Raw genomic sequence first — 16502 nt, 5'->3', positions numbered from 1 at the left:
ATATACACTGCACAGTACCACTTCTCCTGTCCTGTATACTGGGTGTAATCTTCAGTATCTGTATTATTCTGTATATATACACTGCACAGTACCACTTCTCGTGTCCTGTATACTGGGTGTAATCCTCAGTACCTGTATTATTCTGTATATATACACTGCACAGTACCACTTCTCCTGTCCTGTGTACTGGGTGTAATCCTCAGCGTCTGTATTATTCTGTATATATACACTGCACAGTACCATTTCTCCTGTCCTGTATACTGGGTGTAATCCTCAGTACCTGTATTATTCTGTATATATACACTGCACAGTACCACTTCTCCTGTCCTGTATACTGGGTGTAATCCTCAGTGTCTGTATTATTCTGTATATATACACTGCACAGTACCACTTCTCCTGTCCTATATACTGGGTGTAATCCTCAGTATCTGTATTATTCTGTATATATACACTGCACAGTACCACTCCTCCTGTCCTGTATACCGGGTGTAATCCTCAGTATCTGTATTATTCTGTATATATACACTGCACAGTACCACTTCTCCTGTCCTGTATACTGGGTGTAATCCTCAGCGTCTGTATTATTCTGTATATATACACTGCACAGTACCATTTCTCCTGTCCTGTATACTGGGTGTAATCCTCAGTGTCTGTATTATTCTGTATATATACACTGCACAGTACCACTTCTCCTGTCCTGTATACTGGGTGTAATCCTCAGTGTCTGTATTATTCTGTATATATACACTGCACAGTACCACTGCTCCTGTCCTGTATACTGGGTGTAATCCTCAGTACCTGTATTATTCTGTATATATACACTGCACAGTACCACTTCTCCTGCCCTGTATACCGGGTGTAATCCTCAGTATTTGTATTATTCTGTATATATACACTGCACAGTACCACTTCTCCTGTCCTGTGTACTGGGTGTAATCCTCAGCGTCTGTATTATTCTGTATATATACACTGCACAGTACCATTTCTCCTGTCCTGTATACTGGGTGTAATCCTCAGTACCTGTATTATTCTGTATATATACACTGCACAGTACCACTTCTCCTGTCCTGTATACTGGGTGTAATCCTCAGTGTCTGTATTATTCTGTATATATACACTGCACACTACCACTTCTCCTGTCCTGTATACTGGGTGTAATCCTCAGTATCTGTATTATTCTGTATATATACACTGCACAGTACCACTCCTCCTGTCCTGTATACCGGGTATATGTCAGGGCCAGGCGGTCGGGCAGACCCAGGAGGTGGATCCACTGGGCCGAACTCTAAGATGGTGGTAAGGAGTCCGGTAGCTGAAGCACTATGGGCAGTAGAACAGTCCGTGCCAGTGAGTGTAATGAAGGATTCCCTGGGACCGCGGAGTCACAGATGGTAGTCCGGGTGACGTAGCTCAGGTTCGGAAGCCGAGGTGATGTCAGGCGGGGTCCGGAACCTTTGGAGCGAGATGACGGGTCACCGCAGGGATCCGAGATGGTACGGACTGTCAGATGGCAGACGGACAGCGTGCGGGGTTCGGGATTCAGCAGGACCGGATGGCGAGGCAGGATCAGCTCTAGAAGAGAGATACGTGAGTATGGCAAGACGACACAAGGAGACCTGACTCCTAGCTTGGAAAACACGAAGATCAGGCCCCGCCCTCTTGGACAATACACCCCTTTATACCCTGTACCTGTTTAGCCTCATTTCCTGTTAATGGACGCTGGCCCTTTAAGAAAGGGTCAGTGACCGCGCGCGCGCCCTAATGCGCATGCGCGCAGCCCGGGTGCCAGAAGCCAGGGAAGGAGGCTGAGAAGAGGACGCAGGGGAGCCGGCCAGGGCCTGGGAAGCCGTCGGGCGCCGCGATCGGAGACCAGGGGGCCTGGGAAGGACGGGCACCGGAGCCAAGGACCCGGGGAGCGTGGCAGGTGAGCCGGGGAGCGGGGCTGAGGACCCGGGGAGCGGAGCGGAGGACCCGGGGAGGGGAGCCAAGGACCCGGGGAGCATGACAGTACCCCCCCCCCCCACGCCCCCCTCCCCCCCCTCCACGTTCTCCCTGGGCTCCCAGGACCTATCCTCAGGACCATACCCCTCCCAGTCCACCAGGAAGAACTGTCGGCCTCGAACAGTCTTCATGGCCACGATATCCCTTACCGCATAGATGTCGTCATCGGCAATAGGTGGAGGAGCCGGACTGGCAGCAGCGGAGAAGGGACCAAGGACAACCGGCTTGAGCAGGGAGACGTGGAATGAGTTGGGTATCCTCATCGTGGCCGGGAGCTGTAGCTTGTAGGAGACCTCATTGATCTTGCAGAGGACCTTAAACGGCCCGATGTAGCGAGGGCCCAGCTTGTAGGAAGGTATCTTCAATCGGATGTACTGGGAAGCAAGCCAGACCAGGTCACCAGGAGAGAAACACGGAGGGTCCAGACGCCTCTTGTCAGCGTGTTTCTTCATCCGCTGGGAAGCGCGTCCAAGGGACGCCTTGACAGAGTCCCAAATGGTAGCGAAGTCACGGGCTACAGTATCAGCCGCAGGGACATCCGAAGAAGGGGATATAGGCAATGGAACGGAGGGCTGAAGTCCGTAAACGACATGGAAGGGAGATTTGGAGGACGACTCACTGATGTGGTGGTTATGTGAGAATTCAGCCCAAGGCAGAAGCGTGGACCAGTCGTCGTGATGGGTGTTGACATAGTGACGTAAGAAGGATGTCAAGATTTGATTGACCCTCTCCACTTGGCCATTAGACTGAGGATGGTATGCGGAAGAAAAGTCCAGAGTTACTCCCAGATGTTTGCAGAGCGCCCTCCAGAAGCGGGAGGTGAACTGAGTTCCTCTGTCGGACACGATGTGGGATGGAAAGCCATGCAAGCGGAAGATGTGATGGATATAGGCTTCCGCGAGTTCCTGAGCAGAGGGCAGTCCAGCCATGGGGATGAAGTGAGCCATTTTGGAGAACCGGTCCACCACGACCCATATGACTGTGTGTCCAGAGGATAATGGCAAGTCCGTAATAAAATCCATCGCTATGTGTTGCCACGGAACTGAGGGTATAGGCAGAGGCAGAAGACGGCCATAGGGCAGGTGTTTGGGCGTCTTGTTTCTGGCACAAGAGGAGCAGGCAGAGACAAAAGCAGCGACGTCCGTGCGAAGGGATGGCCACCAGTAATGGCGTACAATCGCACCCCATGTTCTCTTCTGGCCTGCATGACCGGCTGTTTTTGAGGCATGACCCCAGTGTAACACTTTTTGCCTGTCAGTCTCAGAGACATAGGTCTTTCCGGGCGGTATCTGGGCCAGGGTGACAGGGGCCACCAAAATGATCTTGCTAGGAGAGATGATGGGTTGGGTAGTCTCTTCCTCCTGCTCCATGGGCATGAAAGACCTAGACAAAGCATCAGCGCGTACGTTCTTGTCCGCGGGTCGGAAATGGAGCTGGAAGTCAAACCTGGCAAAGAATAGGGACCACCTGGCTTGCCGTGGGTTCAGTCGCTGAGCGGACCGCAGGTATTCCAGGTTCTTATGGTCCGTGTAGATAATCACGGGGTACACTGCTCCTTCCAGGAGGTAGCGCCACTCCTCCAGAGCCAGTTTGACCGCCAATAGTTCTCGGTCACCGATGGTGTAATTACGTTCAGGCGCTGAGAAGCTCTTGGAGAAGAAACCGCACGTCACCATCTTGCCGGAGGAGGACTTCTGCATGAGCACTGCTCCGGCTCCCGAGGAGGAGGCATCCACCTCCAAGGTGAACTGGCGGTTTAACTCCGGACGGTGGAGTACAGGAGCGGAGGCAAATGCTCGCTTCAGTGAGCAAAACGCGGCGTCGGCCGCAGGTGACCAGTCCTTTGGATTAGCCTCCTTTTTGGTCAAAGCGGAGAGAGGAGCAGTCAGGGCAGAGAAGTGAGGGATAAACTGGCGGTAGTAGTTGGCGAATCCCAGGAACCGTTGGATTGCCTTCAGTCCAGAAGGGGGAGGCCAGTTGAGTATGGAGGAGACCTTCTTTGGATCCATCTGCAGTCCAGTGCCCGAGATGATGTATCCCAGGAAAGGGAGAGAAGACTGCTCAAAGACACACTTCTCATATTTGGCGTAGAGACGATTCTCTCTCAGTCTTTGTAAAACCAGCTGTACGTTCTCTCTGTGGGTCTGGAGGTCCGGAGAGAAGATAAGGATGTCATCCAGATAAACTACTACACAGATGTAGAGGAGGTCCCGGAATATGTCGTTCACCAATTCTTGGAAGACTGCTGGTGCGTTACACAGGCCGAAGGGCATCACGCAGTATTCATAATGCCCATCGCGAGTATTAAACGCGGTCTTCCATTCGTCCCCAGAGCGGATACGAACTAGGTTGTAGGCACCCCGAAGATCCAGCTTGGTGAACACACGGGCTCCTCTGAGCCGGTCGAACAATTCGGGGATGAGCGGCAGAGGGTACTTGTTTTTTACGGTGATCTGATTCAGACCCCGGTAGTCGATGCATGGGCGTAGGTCACCCTCTTTCTTCTTAACGAAGAAGAAGCCTGCTCCCGCAGGAGAGGAGGATCTCCGGATGAATCCCTTTGCCAGGCTTTCTGTGATGTAGGTGGACATGGCCCTGGTTTCGGCTGGAGACAACGGATATATCCGTCCTCGAGGCGGTGTTGTTCCTGGGAGCAGGTCGATGGCACAATCGTAGGGACGGTGTGGCGGAAGTACCTCAGACTCCTTCTTGTCAAAAACGTCTGCGAAGGACCAATAGGCCGAAGGCAGTTCCGGCAGGTTCTCTGGAACCGGAGGTCGTCGGATGGGTTGTATGGACTTCAGACACTTCTCATGACAAGCAGGACCCCATCGGGTGATTTCGCCAGTACCCCAGCTGACTGATGGTTCGTGTGTCCGCAACCAGGGAAGTCCCAGCAGGATTTGATGGGACATGTGTGGAAGGACGTAGAGAGCGATGTTCTCGGTGTGCAGGGCACCGATACGCAGTTCGACCGGACTGGTGACCCAGGAGATGGTATCAGAGAGGGGTCTCCCATCCACAGAGGCAATCACTAGGGGCTTCTCGAGTGGAGTAACAGGCAGCTGGTACTTGTCCACCGTGGCCTGCTGGATGAAATTGCCTGCTGCTCCAGAGTCGAGGTATGCCTCAGCCGTGAAGCGCGTCTCTCCCGTTGACACTTGCACAGTCCACATAACCGGGTCTGAGAGAGTCCCAGCACCTAGGGTGGCCTCTCCTACCAACCCTAGGCTTTGGAGTTTCCCGGCCTTTCCGGACAGGAGCGTAGGAGGTGTGTGTCCTCTCCGCAGTAAAAGCAGAGACCCTTGGCGAGCCGCTCTGCTCGACGTTGTTCAGACTGTCGTACTCGGTCGATCTGCATGGGCTCGTGGACGGGAATCCCAGCTGTTGATGACTGAGATACGGAGGGCTTCTGTGGAGGAGAGGAATGCCGTACCGGACGTCTCTCACGAGACAGCTCTTTGGAGCGCTCCTGAAAACGTATGTCCACTCGAGTTGCTAGGGCAATCAGGGCATCTAGGGTGGAGGGCACGTCACGACCCGCCAACTCATCTTTGATGCGACTCGAGAGTCCTTCCCAGAAGGCGGCTGTTAGGGCCTCATTATTCCACCCGAGTTCTGAAGCCAAAGTGCGGAAACGGATGGCGTATTGGCCCACCGTCAGTGTTCCTTGACGTAAGCGGAGGAGGGATGAAGCAGACGCAGAGGCGCGTCCCGGCTCGTCAAAGGTGCTGCGAAAGGCCTGCAGGAACTCTTGAAGATCCTTGGTCATAGGGTCCTCCTTCTCCCACAACGGGTTCATCCACGCCAGTGCCTCGCCCTCCAGGTGAGACATGATGAAGGCGACCTTGGCTTGGTCGGAGGCAAACAGATGTGGCAGCTGCGTGAAATGGAGGGAGCATTGGTTTATAAACCCCCTGCAGGACTTGGGATCTCCGGCGTACCGGGGTGGTGAGGCCAAACGCAGTCTGGAAGCATCCGAAGAAGCAGCCACGGGAGCGGGGGACGTGGCTTGACTAGTGGCGGCTTGGGATGTCGAAGACGTGACTGCCGCTTGTAGCGTGGTCAGGCGGGTGTCCACGGAAGTCATAAAGTTCAGCATGCGGGTCTGGACTTCACGCTGGCGTTGGAGTTCCTCTTGCAAGGCTGCTAGTGCTGCAGCGGGATCCATGGCCTGATCTTACTGTCAGGGCCAGGCGGTCGGGCAGACCCAGGAGGTGGATCCACTGGGCCGAACTCTAAGATGGTGGTAAGGAGTCCGGTAGCTGAAGCACTATGGGCAGTAGAACAGTCCGTGCCAGTGAGTGTAACGAAGGAGTCCCTGGGACCGCGGAGTCACAGATGGTAGTCCGGGTGACGTAGCTCAGGTTCGGAAGCCGAGGTGATGTCAGGCGGGGTCCGGAACCTTTGGAGCGAGATGACGGGTCACCGCAGGGATCCGAGATGGTACGGACTGTCAGATGGCAGACGGACAGCGTGCGGGGTTCGGGATTCAGCAGGACCGGATGGCGAGGCAGGATCAGCTCTAGAAGAGAGATACGTGAGTATGGCAAGACGACACAAGGAGACCTGACTCCTAGCTTGGAAAACACGAAGATCAGGCCCCGCCCTCTTGGACAATACACCCCTTTATACCCTGTACCTGTTTAGCCTCATTTCCTGTTAATGGACGCTGGCCCTTTAAGAAAGGGTCAGTGACCGCGCGCGCGCCCTAATGCGCATGCGCGCAGCCCGGGTGCCAGAAGCCAGGGAAGGAGGCTGAGAAGAGGACGCAGGGGAGCCGGCCAGGGCCTGGGAAGCCGTCGGGCGCCGCGATCGGAGACCAGGGGGCCTGGGAAGGACGGGCACCGGAGCCAAGGACCCGGGGAGCGTGGCAGGTGAGCCGGGGAGCGGGGCTGAGGACCCGGGGAGCGGAGCGGAGGACCCGGGGAGGGGAGCCAAGGACCCGGGGAGCGTGACAGTATAATCCTCAGTATCTGTATTATTCTGTATATATACACACTGCACAGTACCACTTCTCCTGTCCTGTATACTGGGTGTAATCCTCAGCGTCTGTATTATTCTGTATATATACACTGCACAGTACCACTCCTCCTGTCCTGTATACATACACTGCACAGTACCACTTCTCCTGTCCTGTATACTGGGTGTAATCCTCAGTATCTGTATTATTCTGTATATATACACTGCACAGTACCACTTCTCCTGTCCTGTATACTGGGTGTAATCCTCAGTATCTGTATTATTCTGTATATATACACTGCACAGTACCACTTCTCCTGTCCTGTATACTGCGTGTAATCCTCCAGTACCTGTATTATTCTGTATATATGCACTGCACAGTACCACTTCTCCTGTCCTGTATACTGGGTGTAATCCTCAGTATCTGTATTATTCTGTATATATACACTGCACAGTACCACTTCTCCTGTCCTGTATACTGGGTGTAATCCTCAGTGTCTGTATTATTCTGTATATATACACTGCATAGTACCACTTCTCCTGTCCTGTATACTGGATGTAATCCTCAGTATCTGTATTATTCTGTATATACACTGCACAGTACCACTTCTCCTGTCCTGTATACTGGGTGTAATCCTCAGTATCTGTATTATTCTGTATATACACTGCACAGTACCATTTCTCCTGTCCTGTATACTGGGTGTAATCCTCAGTGTCTGTATTATTCTGTATATATACACTGCACAGTACCACTTCTCCTGTCCTGTATACTGGGTGTAATCCTCAGTGTCTGTATTATTCTGTATATATACACTGCACAGTACCACTTCTCCTGTCCTGTATACTGGGTGTAATCCTCAGTATCTGTATTATTCTGTATATATACACTGCACAGTACCACTTCTCCTGTCCTGTGTACGGGGTGTAATCCTCAGTGTCTGTATTATTCTGTATATACACACTGCACAGTACCACTTCTCCTGTCCTGTATACTGGGTGTAATCCTCAGTATCTGTATTATTCTGTATATATACACTGCACAGTACCACTCCTCCTGTCCTGTATACTGGGTGTAATCCTCAGTATCTGTATTATCCTGTATATATACACTGCACAGTACCACTTCTCCTGTCCTGTATACTGGGTGTAATCCTCAGTATCTGTATTATTCTGTATATATACACTGCACAGTACCACTTCTCCTGTCCTGTATACTGGGTGTAATCCTCAGTGTCTGTATTATTCTGTATATATACACTGCACAGTACCACTTCTCCTGTCCTCTATATTGGTTGTAATCCTCAGTATCTGTATTATTCTGTATATATACACTGCACAGTACCACTTCTCCTGTCCTGTATACTGGGTGTAATCCTCAGTATCTGTATTATTCTGTATATATACACTGCACAGTACCACTTCTCCTGTCCTGTATACTGGGTGTAATCCTCAGTGTCTGTATTATTCTGTATATATACACTGCACAGTACCACTTCTCCTGTCCTGTATACTGGGTGTAATCCTCAGTGTCTGTATTATTCTGTATATATACACTGCACAGTACCACTTCTCCTGTCCTGTATACTGGGTGTAATCCTCAGTATCTGTATTATTCTGTATATATACACTGCACAGTACCACTTCTCCTGTCCTGTATACTGGGTGTAATCCTCAGTATCTGTATTATTCTGTATATATACACTGCACAGTACCACTTCTCCTGTCCTGTATACTGGGTGTAATCCTCAGTATCTGTATTATTCTGTATATATACACTGCACAGTACCACTCCTCCTGTCCTGTATACCGGGTGTAATCCTCAGTATCTGTATTATTCTGTATATATACACTGCACAGTACCACTACTCCTGTCCTGTATACTGGGTGTAATCCTCAGCGTCTGTATTATTCTGTATATATACACTGCACAGTACCACTTCTCCTGTCATGTATACTGGGTGTAATCCTCAGTATCTGTATTATTCTGTATATATACACTGCACAGTACCACTTCTCCTGTCCTGTATACTGGGTGTAATCCTCAGTATCTGTATTATTCTGTATATATACACTGCACAGTGCCACTTCTCCTGTCCTGTATACTGGGTGTAATCCTCAGTACCTGTATTATTCTGTATATATACACTGCACAGTACCACTCCTCCTGTCCTGTATACTGGGTGTAATCCTCAGTGTCTGTATTATTCTGTATATATACACTGCACAGTACCACTTCTCCTGTCCTGTATACTGGGTGTAATCCTCAGTGTCTGTATTATTCTGTATATATACACTGCACAGTACCACTGCTCCTGTCCTGTATACTGGGTGTAATCCTCAGTACCTGTATTATTCTGTATATATACACTGCACAGTACCACTTCTCCTGTCCTGTATACCGGGTGTAATCCTCAGTATTTGTATTATTCTGTATATATACACTGCACAGTACCACTTCTCCTGTCCTGTGTACTGGGTGTAATCCTCAGCGTCTGTATTATTCTGTATATATACACTGCACAGTACCATTTCTCCTGTCCTGTATACTGGGTGTAATCCTCAGTACCTGTATTATTCTGTATATATACACTGCACAGTACCACTTCTCCTGTCCTGTATACTGGGTGTAATCCTCAGTGTCTGTATTATTCTGTATATATACACTGCACAGTACCACTTCTCCTGTCCTGTATACTGGGTGTAATCCTCAGTATCTGTATTATTCTGTATATATACACTGCACAGTACCACTCCTCCTGTCCTGTATACCGGGTGTAATCCTCAGTATCTGTATTATTCTGTATATATACACTGCACAGTACCACTTCTCCTGTCCTGTATACTGGGTGTAATCCTCAGTGTCTGTATTATTCTGTATATATACACTGCACAGTACCACTTCTCCTGTCCTGTATACTGGGTGTAATCCTCAGTGTCTGTATTATTCTGTATATATACACTGCACAGTACCACTTCTCCTGTCCTGTATACTGGGTGTAATCCTCAGTATCTGTATTATTCTGTATATATACACTGCACAGTACCACTCCTCCTGTCCTGTATACCGGGTGTAATCCTCAGTATCTGTATTATTCTGTATATATACACTGCACAGTACCACTTCTCCTGTCCTGTATACTGGGTGTAATCCTCAGTGTCTGTATTATTCTGTATATATACACTGCACAGTACCACTCCTCCTGTCCTGTATACCGGGTGTAATCCTCAGTATCTGTATTATTCTGTATATATACACTGCACAGTACCACTTCTCCTGTCCTGTATACTGGGTGTAATCCTCAGTATCTGTATTATTCTGTATATATACACTGCACAGTGCCACTTCTCCTGTCCTGTATACTGGGTGTAATCCTCAGTGTCTGTATTATTCTGTATATATACACTGCACAGTACCACTGCTCCTGTCCTGTATACTGGGTGTAATCCTCAGTACCTGTATTATTCTGTATATATACACTGCACAGTACCACTTCTCCTGTCCTGTATACCGGGTGTAATCCTCAGTATTTGTATTATTCTGTATATATACACTGCACAGTACCACTTCTCCTGTCCTGTGTACTGGGTGTAATCCTCAGCGTCTGTATTATTCTGTATATATACACTGCACAGTACCATTTCTCCTGTCCTGTATACTGGGTGTAATCCTCAGTACCTGTATTATTCTGTATATATACACTGCACAGTACCACTTCTCCTGTCCTGTATACTGGGTGTAATCCTCAGTGTCTGTATTATTCTGTATATATACACTGCACAGTACCACTTCTCCTGTCCTGTATACTGGGTGTAATCCTCAGTATCTGTATTATTCTGTATATATACACTGCACAGTACCACTCCTCCTGTCCTGTATACCGGGTGTAATCCTCAGTATCTGTATTATTCTGTATATATACACTGCACAGTACCACTTCTCCTGTCCTGTATACCGGGTGTAATCCTCAGCGTCTGTATTATTCTGTATATATACACTGCACAGTACCATTTCTCCTGTCCTGTATACTGGGTGTAATCCTCAGTGTCTGTATTATTCTGTATATATACACTGCACAGTAACACTTCTCCTGTCCTGTATACTGGGTGTAATCCTCAGTATCTGTATTATTCTGTATATATACACTGCACAGTACCACTTCTCCTGTCCTGTGTACTGGGTGTAATCCTCAGTGTCTGTATTATTCTGTATATATACACTGCACAGTACCACTTCTCCTGTCCTGTATACTGGGTGTAATCCTCAGTATCTGTATTATTCTGTATATATACACTGCACAGTACCACTTCTCCTGTCCTGTATACTGGGTGTAATCCTCAGTATCTGTATTATTCTGTATATATACACTGCACAGTACCACTCCTCCTGTCCTGTATACTGGGTGTAATCCTCAGTATCTGTATTATCCTGTATATATACACTGCACAGTACCACTTCTCCTGTCCTGTATACTGGGTGTAATCCTCAGTATCTGTATTATTCTGTATATATACACTGCACAGTACCACTTCTCCTGTCCTGTATACTGGGTGTAATCCTCAGTGTCTGTATTATTCTGTATATATACACTGCACAGTACCACTTCTCCTGTCCTCTATATTGGGTGTAATCCTCAGTATCTGTATTATTCTGTATATATACACTGCACAGTACCACTTCTCCTGTCCTGTATACTGGGTGTAATCCTCAGTATCTGTATTATTCTGTATATATACACTGCACAGTACCACTTCTCCTGTCCTGTATACTGGGTGTAATCCTCAGTATCTGTATTATTCTGTGTATATACACTGCACAGTACCACTTCTCCTGTCCTGTATACTGGGTGTAATCCTCAGTATCTGTATTATTCTGTATATACACACTGCACAGTACCACTTCTCCTGTCCTGTATACTGGGTGTAATCCTCAGTATCTGTATTATTCTGTATATATACACTGCACAGTACCACTTCTCCTGTCCTGTATACTGGGTGTAATCCTCAGTACCTGTATTATTCTGTATATATACACTGCACAGTACCACTTCTCCTGTCCTGTATACTGGGTGTAATCCTCAGTATCTGTATTATTCTGTATATATACACTGCCCAGTACCACTTCTCCTGTCCTGTATACTGGGTGTACTGTTCAGTATGTGTATATATACACTGCACAGTAACACTTCTCCTGTCCTGTATACTGGGTGTAGTCCTCAGTATCTGTATTATTCTGTGTATATACACTGCACAGTACCACTTCTCCTGTCCTGTATACCGGGTGTAATCCTCAGTATCTGTATTATTCTGTATATATACACTGCACAGTACCACTTCTCCTGTCCTGTATACTGGGTGTAATCCTCAGTATCTGTATTATTCTGTGTATATACACTGCACAGTACCAATTCTCCTGTCCTGTATACTGGGTGTAATCCTCAGTATCTGTATTATTCTGTATATATACACTGCACAGTACCACTTCTCCTGTCCTGTATACTGGGTGTAATCCTCAGTATCTGTATTATTCTGTGTATATACACTGCACAGTACCACTTCTCCTGTCCTGTATAGTGGGTGTAATCCTCAGTATCTGTATTATTCTGTATATATACACTGCACAGTACCACTTCTCCTGTCCTGTATACTGGGTGTAATCCTCAGTACCTGTATTATTCTGTATATATACACTGCACAGTACCACTTCTCCTGTCCTGTACACTGGGTGTAATCCTCAGTATCTGTATTATTCTGTATATATACACTGCACAGTACCACTTCTCCTGTCCTGTATACTGGGTGTAATCCTCAGTGTCTGTATTATTCTGTATATATACACTGCACAGTACCACTTCTCCTGTCCTGTATACTGGGTGTAATCCTCAGTATGTGTATTATTCTGTATATATACACTGCACAGTACCACTTCTCCTGCCCTGTATACTGGGTGTACTGTTCAGTATGTGTATATATACACTGCACAGTACCACTTCTCCTGTCCTGTATACTGGGTGTAATCCTCAGTATCTGTATTATTCTGTATATATACACTGCACAGTACCACTTCTCCCGTATACTGGGTGTAATCCTCAGTATGTGTATTATTCTGTATATATACACTGCACAGTACCACTTCTCCTGTCCTGTATACTGGGTGTAATCCTCAGTATCTGTATTATTCTGTATATATACACTGCACAGTACCACTTCTCCTGTCCTGTATACTGGGTGTAATCCTCAGTATCTGTATTATTCTGTATATATACACTGCACAGTACCACTTCTCCTGTCCTGTATACTGGGTGTAATCCTCAGTATCTGTATTATTCTGTATATATACACTGCACAGTACCACTTCTCCCGTATACTGGGTGTAATCCTCAGTATGTGTATTATTCTGTATATATACACTGCACAGTACCACTTCTCCTGTCCTGTATACTGGGTGTAATCCTCAGTATCTGTATTATTCTGTATATATACACTGCACAGTACCACTTCTCCTGTCCTGTATACTGGGTGTAATCCTTAGTATCTGTATTATTCTGTATATATACACTGCACAGTACCACTTCTCCTGTCCTGTATACTGGGTGTAATCCTCAGTATCTGTATTATTCTGTATATATACACTGCACAGTGCCACTTCTCCTGTCCTGTATACTGGGTGTAATCCTCAGTACCTGTATTATTCTGTATATATACACTGCACAGTACCACTTCTCCTGTCCTGTATACTGGGTGTAATCCTCAGTATCTGTATTATTCTGTATATATACACTGCACAGTACCACTTCTCCTGTCCTGTATACTGGGTGTAATCCTCAGTACCTGTATTATTCTGTATATATACACTGCACAGTACCACTTCTCCTGTCCTGTATACTGGGTGTAATCCTCAGTGTCTGTATTATTCTGTATATATACACTGCACAGTACCACTTCTCCTGTCCTGTATACTGGGTATAATCCTCAGTACCTGTATTATTCTGTATATATACACTGCACAGTACCACTTCTCCTGTTCTGTATACTGGGTGTAATCCTCAGTGTCTGTATTATTCTGTATATATACACTGCACAGTACCACTTCTCCTGTCCTGTATACTGGGTGTAATCCTCAGTGTCTGTATTATTCTGTATATATACACTGCACAGTACCACTTCTCCTGTCCTGTATACTGGGTATAATCCTCAGTGTCTGTATTATTCTGTATATATACACTGCACAGTACCACTTCTCCTGTCCTGTATACTGGGTATAATCCTCAGTACCTGTATTATTCTGTATATATACACTGCACAGTACCACTTCTCCTGTCCTGTATACTGGGTATAATCCTCAGTGTCTGTATTATTCTGTATATATACACTGCACAGTACCACTCCTCCTGTCCTGTATACTGGGTATAATCCTCAGTACCTGTATTATTCTGTATATATACACTGCACAGTACCACTTCTCCTGTCCTGTATACTGGGTGTAATCCTCAGTATCTGTATTATTCTGTATATATACACTGCACAGTACCACTTCTCCTGTCCTGTATACTGGCTGTAATCCTCAGTATCTATATTATTCTGTATATACACACTGCACAGTACCACTTCTCCTGTCCTGTATACTGGGTATAATCCTCAGTACCTGTATTATTCTGTATATATACACTGCACAGTACCACTTCTCCTGTCCTGTATACTGGGTGTAATCCTCAGTATCTGTATTATTCTGTATATATACACTGCACAGTGCCACTTCTCCTGTCCTGTATACTGGGTGTAATCCTCAGTATCTGTATTATTCTGTATATATACACTGCACAGTGCCACTTCTCCTGTCCTGTATACTGGGTGTAATCCTCAGTATCTGTATTATTCTGTATATATACACTGCACAGTACCACTTCTCCTGTCCTGTATACTGGGTATAATCCTCAGTATCTGTATTATTCTGTATATATACACTGCACAGTGCCACTTCTCCTGTCCTGTATACTGGCTGTAATCCTCAGTATCTGTATTATTCTGTATATACACACTGCACAGTACCACTTCTCCTGTCCTGTATACTGGGTATAATCCTCAGTACCTGTATTATTCTGTATATATACACTGCACAGTACCACTTCTCCTGTCCTGTATACTGGGTGTAATCCTCAGTATCTGTATTATTCTGTATATATACACTGCACAGTGCCACTTCTCCTGTCCTGTATACTGGGTGTAATCCTCAGTATCTGTATTATTCTGTATATATACACTGCACAGTGCCACTTCTCCTGTCCTGTATACTGGGTGTAATCCTCAGTATCTGTATTATTCTGTATATATACACTGCACAGTGCCACTTCTCCTGTCCTGTATACTGGGTGTAATCCTCAGTATCTGTATTATTCTGTATATATACACTGCACAGTACCACTTCTCCTGTCCTGTATACTGGGTGTAATCCTCAGTGTCTGTATTATTCTGTATATATACACTGCACAGTACCACTTCTCCTGTCCTATATACAGGGTGTAATCCTCAGTATCTGTATTATTCTGTATATATACACTGCACAGTGCCACTTCTCCTGTCCTGTATACTGGGTGTACTCCTCAGTATCTGTATTATTCTGTATATATACACTGCACAGTCACTTCTCCTGTCCTGTATACTGGGTGTAATCCTCAGTATCTGTATTATTCTGTATATATACACTGCACAGTACCACTTCTCCTGTCCTGTATACTGGGTGTAATCCTCAGTGTCTGTATTATTCTGTATATATACACTGCACAGTACCACTTCTCCTGTCCTATATACAGGGTGTAATCCTCAGTATCTGTATTATTCTGTATATATACACTGCACAGTACCACTTCTCCTGTCCTGTATACTGGGTGTAATCCTCAGTATCTGTATTATTCTGTATATATACACTGCACAGTGCCACTTCTCCTGTCCTGTATACTGGGTGTAATCCTCAGTATCTGTATTATTCTGTATATATACACTGCACAGTGCCACTTCTCCTGCCCTGTATACTGGGTGTACTGTTTGGTATGTGTATATATACACTGCACAGTACCACTCATGTTCTGCTTTACTCCTATTCTCTCGCTCGTTTCCTCCTCTTCCACCTGCTCGTGTAGCCGGGGCGCGATCCTGTGACTGAGGGGAATGTTATGCGCCTGGACGAGCTCAGGGTGGGGCAGTGATTAGTGGGGTCCGACACCCTACACGCACCCCGTACTCTTCCACTTGCCTCGACTTGTCTCTCTCAGGACACAATAACAGCAGCAGTAGATTAGCGCACACAGTGCGGAGCGCCGGCGAGTCCTCCCAACATCCACACCAGCCACAGAGTCCAGGGAAATTTATTATTACACATCACAGAGGAAATCACACGATATAAGGAATAGAAAATCGAGAGTACAGAGGAAAGGAGGCAGCAGAGTAGAGAGCAGAGGAACAGCCACGGATCAGAGGATAAGGCAGAGCACACAGCAGGTAGAGGAGGCCAGAGCAGGGAACAGAACAGAGGAGAAGGCAGAAGT

Source organism: Anomaloglossus baeobatrachus, chromosome 7, assembly GCF_048569485.1.
Source record: "Anomaloglossus baeobatrachus isolate aAnoBae1 chromosome 7, aAnoBae1.hap1, whole genome shotgun sequence".
NCBI lineage: Eukaryota > Metazoa > Chordata > Amphibia > Anura > Aromobatidae > Anomaloglossus > Anomaloglossus baeobatrachus.
The sequence above is the reverse complement of the archived record's forward strand: the minus strand, read 5'-3'. Positions refer to the sequence as shown.